This window comes from Panthera tigris, chromosome B4, assembly GCF_018350195.1.
Source record: "Panthera tigris isolate Pti1 chromosome B4, P.tigris_Pti1_mat1.1, whole genome shotgun sequence".
Classification (NCBI taxonomy): Eukaryota; Metazoa; Chordata; class Mammalia; order Carnivora; family Felidae; genus Panthera; species Panthera tigris.
The window spans coordinates 18,983,389-18,990,314 of record NC_056666.1 but is presented as its reverse complement, the minus strand read 5'-3'; the positions used below and the strand labels follow the sequence as shown (position 1 = coordinate 18,990,314).

The 6,926-nt window shown below is 44.3% G+C and overlaps 1 long non-coding RNA gene and 1 other non-coding gene across 2 annotated transcripts; one reads left to right on the top strand and one right to left on the bottom strand.

Moving 5' to 3' along the window:
- Positions 1-2,572: 2,572 nt before the first annotated feature.
- LOC122240648 lies at positions 2,573-2,677 on the bottom strand. The gene has a single exon (XR_006220422.1). It is a non-coding gene; the product is annotated as a U6 spliceosomal RNA (small nuclear RNA).
- Positions 2,678-3,599: 922 nt separating this feature from the next.
- Positions 3,600-5,225, top strand: LOC107179556. The gene is made up of 4 exons (XR_001510204.1): positions 3,600-3,832; positions 3,947-4,070; positions 4,499-4,556; positions 5,209-5,225. It is a non-coding gene; the product is annotated as an uncharacterized LOC107179556 (long non-coding RNA).
- Positions 5,226-6,926: the final 1,701 nt, after the last annotated feature.

Below are 6,926 nucleotides of genomic sequence, written 5' to 3'. Positions count from 1 at the left end.
ACTAAAAAAAAAAATGAACGTCTTTTGAGAGTTTACTATGTTACCACTACTGGGCAAAGTACTTTACATGAATGAACTCAATTTTCATAACAATCCCAGGCAACGTGGATTATGGTCATCTTGGTCTCACCCTACAGGAAAGTGAAGGAAGAAGAAGTTAGGTAACGTCCCAGTGTCACACAATTGGTAAGTAGGCAAGTGAGGGTACAAATCCAGGCAGGGGTTCCACTGATACTTCTACTCTAGTCACTACACTCCAGTGTTTTTCTCAACCAAGACTAAGACCTTGGCAAGCAGTGCCCTCAGAGCAAGTCTTCAGCTGGACAATATGTGCCTAGTCAAAGTTTATGTCCTCTGGGGCGGTGCTACTCAGAGCAGAGTCCAAGGATCAGCATCACTAGGAGTTCATTAGAAATGCAAATTCTCACACTCCACACCAGACTCCAAGAATTAGAATCTCAGGGATGGGACTCAGAAATCTGCTTTAACAAAGCCCTCCAGGTGATTTGTATGCGTTCTAAAATTTGAGAAGCCTTGCGAGAACCCTCTTGAGCCCCATATCTTGAGTATGGATATGAAATATAATATTAAATTCAAAGAATTGTAACATGACTTCCTTTGTCATTTTAACACTATCTTATGATCTAAACTGATCCAAATGTTTTTTTACAAATAAAACCTTTCACCCTTGTGTGCAGTAGAGTTTTTCATCCACCTTGTGCTATTGATGAGGACTGAACATAGGAAAGAAGATAATGTGTGAGGCAGGTGATGGGCTCAGTCTTAGACCTGTTAAATGGGAGACACATTCAGAGCTCCAGAGTTATTACTTAGGAATCAGTTGGCTAGAGGGGGCCCCAAGCTGGGAGTGTAGTTGTCTCTGGGGAGACAGACTTGGGAACCATCAGCCCACGCTTGTTGAGGCTGTGATTGTAGATACGATCATCTATGGAGAAACTGGAGAGCAAGAAGAGAAAAAAGGTGAAAGACAACCAAGTAAGGAACATCAATATTTGAGAGGTGGGCCAAGAGGAGGGAGACTGTGAACATCAGAGACAAATGATATCAGATATAGGAGAAGGAGAAGAGAACGCTGTTCTAGAATGCGAGAGTTTAGTGAAAAAGGGTTGAATCACAGTATTGAGAATCACAGAAAGATCAAGTGGGATGAGAGCCGAAAATAGCAATTCAAAGGTCACTGTTGGTAAGTCTGACAGAAAATGAGGGTAGAAAAGCTCGTAAGAAGCTGAGAAGTTAGTGGGAGATAAGGCTCTACATCACCAGCAGTACCTCAGGGACTTTGGTGTTGAAGGGACGAAGGTGGGCAGAGTGTTAGTTTGAGAAGGAGTAGGATGAAGGGAAAGATATGTTTTAATAAAAAAAAAAGCTGTAAAATGCTTGTAGGTTGAACAGAAGACAGAGGAAAGGGATAAATTAAAGGCGTAAGGAACAGAAGACTTATCCGATTAGGTGAAATTTTCTGAGACCTATGACATTTATAGCATCTTCTTTGGTGCTACACCCGTAAGAAATGTTTGACAGGTACGTTTACTGAATGAATGCAATAATTATTGGGGTGCAGTACCTCCCAGAGTGAAGAGGGACAGCCCTCCATCGAGAAAGTTTCAAGTTCCCTCCAAGATCTACTCGCATCTCCCGCCATTCCCCACCGCTTCCCTCTTACCACCCCAGGCCAGGAACTCCTCCCCATTTCCAAAACCTGTCACAACCTCACTGTCGCTTTGCACAATGACTCAATGGTTTTGCACCGGGTTTACCTGGGTCTGAAGTACCCTTTCACCTACTCCACCTTCAAGAGTCCTCTCTAATATCAGCTTCACCATGAGGCCTCTTTTCTGTAAGCCAGAATTCATCGCTGCCTCCTGAGGGCCATTATAGCCTTGTGTTCTTAGGGCTTGTGGACGCTTCACAAATTCTCTGCCGTCACGTTGTGTACCTGTCTGAATTTCCCTGCCTAGCCTGGAAACAGGCTTTGGACCTGTCTATCACCAGCTCCTCGGGCAGTGCTTAGCACACAGTGGGCATCAAAGACCGACGACTGAATGCGTGAGCGAGAGAATGTCGAATATTAGTTTTCCAAAACTATATGTGTTTTTCGATGAAGCGCAGTAAAAAACCAGCGCATTGGTTCATGTCAGGAAGTAAAGAGGCACTTTTGAAGACATTGAAACATCAAAGCCTAGAGCAATCAGAATTACGGTCACTCTGTTAAAGTTATAACGGGTTTTGATCGGCCCTGTTTAACATGAGGGCATTGACAGAGCAAAACCACAGTCCTATAGCTCTCAGAAACAGAAATGTGTGGCTTGGGTAATACACAGATAGAACAACTGGCATTTTTATCAATGTACTTACTCACCAAAAGACCCTTCAAGGGTGCTGGGCCCCTCCTCAGTTCTAGAGAATGACATTAGTCAGTCATGGTAAGTTCCACTATTCTTTCCGGTGGTTGGTTCATGAAAAGTCAGGCCACAGAGTTCTGGCCAATGAGGCGTGAGAGAAGCGTCTTGGGAGCCTCATGGAAAAAATTTTCTCATTCTTTTTCTCTGTTTTTCATAGAGAATGCTTCACAAATTTGGAGGCCATCCTCCCTCAGGGTCCATGCTAATCTTCTCCGCATCCTTCCGGTTTTAGCATATGCATTGCGGAAGCAAGCACTAGTTTTCCTCACTCTTAACAAGGGTCCATGAAAGGGGCTTCTTTCTAATATTCTTAGATATGTGTCAAGCTGTGATGCCTGGAGCTATGATAGCCCTATTGTGACCAGGAGGTGACAAGCCTGAGGAGAATAGCCAACGTAGTGAAAATGGCAGAAGAGAAAGGTAGAAAGATCAGGATCCCTGGTGGCAATGTTAAGCCACTGAATTAAGTCACCCTACAAGGGCCCTATCTCTAGACTTTTTTTTTTTTTTTTTTTTACTGCTTTTTAAATTTTTTTTTAAGTTTATTTATTTTTCACAGAGACAGAGTGCAAGCATGAGCTGGGGAGGTGCAGAGAGAGAGAGGGAGACACAGAATCGGAAGCAGGCTCCGAGCTGTCAGCACAGAGCCTGATGCGGGGCTCGAACTCCCAAACCGTGAGATCATGACCTGGACCGAAGTCGGACGCTTAACCGACTGAGCCACCCAGGCGCCCCTACTGCTTTTTTTATATAAGACAACAGATGAAGTTCCTATCCTTATGTGTTTTATCCTCAACAACCTGCAGCTGAATGCATCCTGAGAGAAACAGCTGATGACCAGATTAAAAGACGAGCTTTTCTAGCATTACAGGTTACCCTGACCTCATACTTTACTGTGATTCTGGGGCCACTGTTAAAGTATGTTGTACATCTGCTACCGACTTTTAAAAATGAAAATGCCCAGACAAATAAGCAATCATAGCAAGTGCAGACTTCTTTATACAAGATAGGTTTATTTTTTTTTAAATGAGCTCACTTGAATATTTGATTCCGTTTCTATTACCTCTCCAAAATGCCCACCAGCGTTTACAGCTTCCAGATTCCAGACTCCACCTACTCCCGTGACTGATGAAAGAGGATTTCTTAGCACTCTTGCTTTGTGCAGAACATGAGCTGAAGACATTTCCACGTCAACTTTCCTCTTGAAATATGTTCCAGGAAGAATGTGGCAAGTTTCTTGGGTTATTCTCATTTGCATAGACTTCAGACCAACTTCAGAAGAGTGCATTTAATAATCCAAACTTACTTATGACTGCAAGAATAACGGCAATGAGAATAATGACTCGGATTTTAGTGACCATGTACTGAAATCTTGTAACGTGCGGGGGATTCCAGGACGGTAGTATAATGTAATGATTGAGAACAAGGGCTTTGGTCTCAAGCAGATGTGGTTTGTGGCCTTGAAAGGTATTTGGGCATTTTCTGGGCAAAATAGGAGTACATGTTCCTATTTTCATTCCAAGGGTCAACGTCGGAGTCCTCAGGAAGGCGAGCACCCGGGGGCTCCTTTCCTTTCGCTTTGAGTTTCTACGTGGAGGAACGTCTATCAGCGGAAAGCTTCTTGCCCCACACCCTATTTCTCTCTAGGTGAGTGATTTGCCTGAACTTGAGATGAAAAGTAGGTCACGGTTGACTCAGCCTCTTCCATCCTTCTTTTGGTTGGCGATCTGCCCCCCAAATTTAATGGGGCCCGTGGCAGACCGGCAGGACCTGTCACGGTGGATCAGCCTGTATGATTCAGCCTAGATTTTGTTAGTAATCAAGCTGACATCTTTATCTCCGCATATCTGACTTCTGGGTGGCTCTTGAAAGATGATCTGAACTCCTAGAAGCAGGGAGCTGCTATACCAGAGGCTCTGTGAAACACCATTTGGCCCTGCTGCTTTGTCCCACACTGCATGGCGGACGGAGGGGCATAAATCTTAACCGTGTACAAAATCCCTTGTTCCAGTCTCGTTCAGCCAAAAGCTCTCATACGTACTGACACCTAGAAGCCCTGCTTTTCTGTTCACTAGGCGAGCTCAGAAAAAGGAATAGCCACCGTCTCTGGCAACCTCTTCAAATGCTTACCAGGTAGGGAGCTTCTCACGCCTGTTCGAAATGGAGTGACATTGACCTGTGGAAGCCAGGCTGAGTTCTCCAAAGTCCTCATGGCACCAAGTGCAGCTGGTTCTGCCAGGTTTCCTAAAATAGGCGTAGGGTTGTTCCGTGGAACCCGCCACAAGTGGCGACATCAGAGCACTGACCTCCGTAACTGTAACAGCAGGGACATTCCCAAGTGGGCAAAAAGGGGAAAATACATAAAAGGACGATTAATGAACGCATATGAAACACGCTAGTCATATCCGCAAATACTAGGGGCAGACACTTATCTGCTCTGCAGGTTAAGAACTAGAATCGGGGCAAGTTAGGTTATTGTTAATGTGAGCCCAGTTTGATTCATGGGGTGGTGAGGAGAGAGGAAAAATGGATCGTAGTAAAAATTGTCATGCTGAAGTTTTGGTGTCCTAATTCTGTGTATGCATTCGATTTGGGAACCTTATTATGAGTTTTTGTGCTTAGATTTGAACAACATGTTGATTTTCTTCCTATTACTGTAGTGTACTTCAAATGATAGCCCTAGAGCATCAGGGACTGTGCCTCTGGCCTGCGGCCGAGTCCTGTAGAAGGAATTGTTTGGATCCTGGGCCTTGAGGATGGTTCTAACCCAGTTCCTGGGGCTCAGGCCGCCATGCTTTTTGTACGGGAAGCCAGGTCTCCCAAGCATGCCTGTCATCACAGCCACCAAGACGGGTGCCATTATACCTGCCATCATGCGCCACCATCAGCAGGAGGGAGGGCGGTTATGAGCGAAGGTCCAAGAGACTTCCAACCTGGAGGAGGGAGACAAGCTTGAACCAGCATATCCAGCAACACGGTAGGTGTATGGGGGTACAAGCAGGAGGTCAGGTACGGTAAAGACGTGTCTCAGAAAAAAGAATGGGTCTATGGTCCCGGAATAACTGATACATGTACATCCGTTCACGTGTATGTATTTGGATGATAAATTGTAGGGCAACCCTAGTCTGGGAAAGGGTGATTTATTCCCCCTGAAACCTGGAAAAAAAACCCATCAGTGGCATCTTGGGGGTGAAGCTTATTAGTGTACAAGTAACTATTTGTGAGTTACCTGCAGTCTGGGCCTGTGGCTTGCCTTCTGCGCCAGACATTGATGTGTGTGTGTGTCTGTGCGTGTGTGTGTGTGTGAGTGTGTGTGAGAGAGATGGAGAGACAGCATGAAAATTTAATGAATATGCAAATTGAATAAGGCCACCAATTAGCTAAATTGCTAAAATAACTAAAACTGCTACATAACTAAAGTAATTTTCTTTTTAAAAAAAAACATTCTGAATGGCAATAGGCTTTGTCAGGAGGTTTCAGGTACACTAACAGGAAAAAAAAAAAGTGATTTTCCAAAGAACCTTGAAAGACAATTGGTCTTTAAAAAAAGCCCTTGGGTCCTCAGTGTCCTCATTCACTCCAGGATAATGACATGGGGATTCATTTGTTGAAAACCTCCAAGAAGCTTCTGGGAAAAAGATGCCCTGTAAGCGCAAAGTCGTGGTGCTCTGACCCCAATACGGAAGGAACCTGAGGGAGGAAGGAAGTGCAAGACTTATTTGCAGATTGCAGGTGGGTTGGGAGATGAGGCTTACAAGAGCAGAAAGCGGCCATGTTGGTAGCTTTCTGTGAGCTGATCTCTAATAATGAAAAACCCACACATTTGAGGGTTTTAAGTTCGTCATCGTGACAATGAGTTGATTCAGGCTCAGAGACAAGGAGATTGGTAACAAGGACGCTGTCCCCTTACCTGAAGCATCTACTGAGAGACTCTGACCTTCTTGCATAGGACAGGCCTTGGGCCCACGTGTGCAGGTGGACCGTTCATTTTGTGTGGTTTTAGCAGCGCCTGAAGACCGCTAAGTCTTTCAAGGAGTTCTTTCATGAGAGAAGAATTTCACACTATACAGGAGCAGGCGATTGAACCGAAACACAATTAGCTAGTCGATGAGCCAGCCTTCTAATTCAGAGGATCGCAACTGATTGTAAAATGGGCACACCCAATTTTAAAGTGAATAGGTTTTAATTAGTTCAAAGCAGGAGAATGCAAAGGCACTGAAAAAAAATCTAAGAAAAGAGGAGCTTGACAAAAGGAAGTAGAAGTTTTACTTCACAATTTTGCTTAGAACTAGCTCTGTTTGTCGTTTTTCCAAAGTATTGCCTCCAACTATTCGGGAAAAGATAATGTGGCAAATGAAGACAGTCGTTCGTAACACTGTGTTTTATTGAGCGAAAGTGTTTTTAACCAAAGTATTAATGGCTTACTAAAGCATTGTGTCTTAAACTTTAAGGGGGGAGCTGGGTAGAAGTGCCTTGCGTGAACTGCTATAGATGATGTTTCTT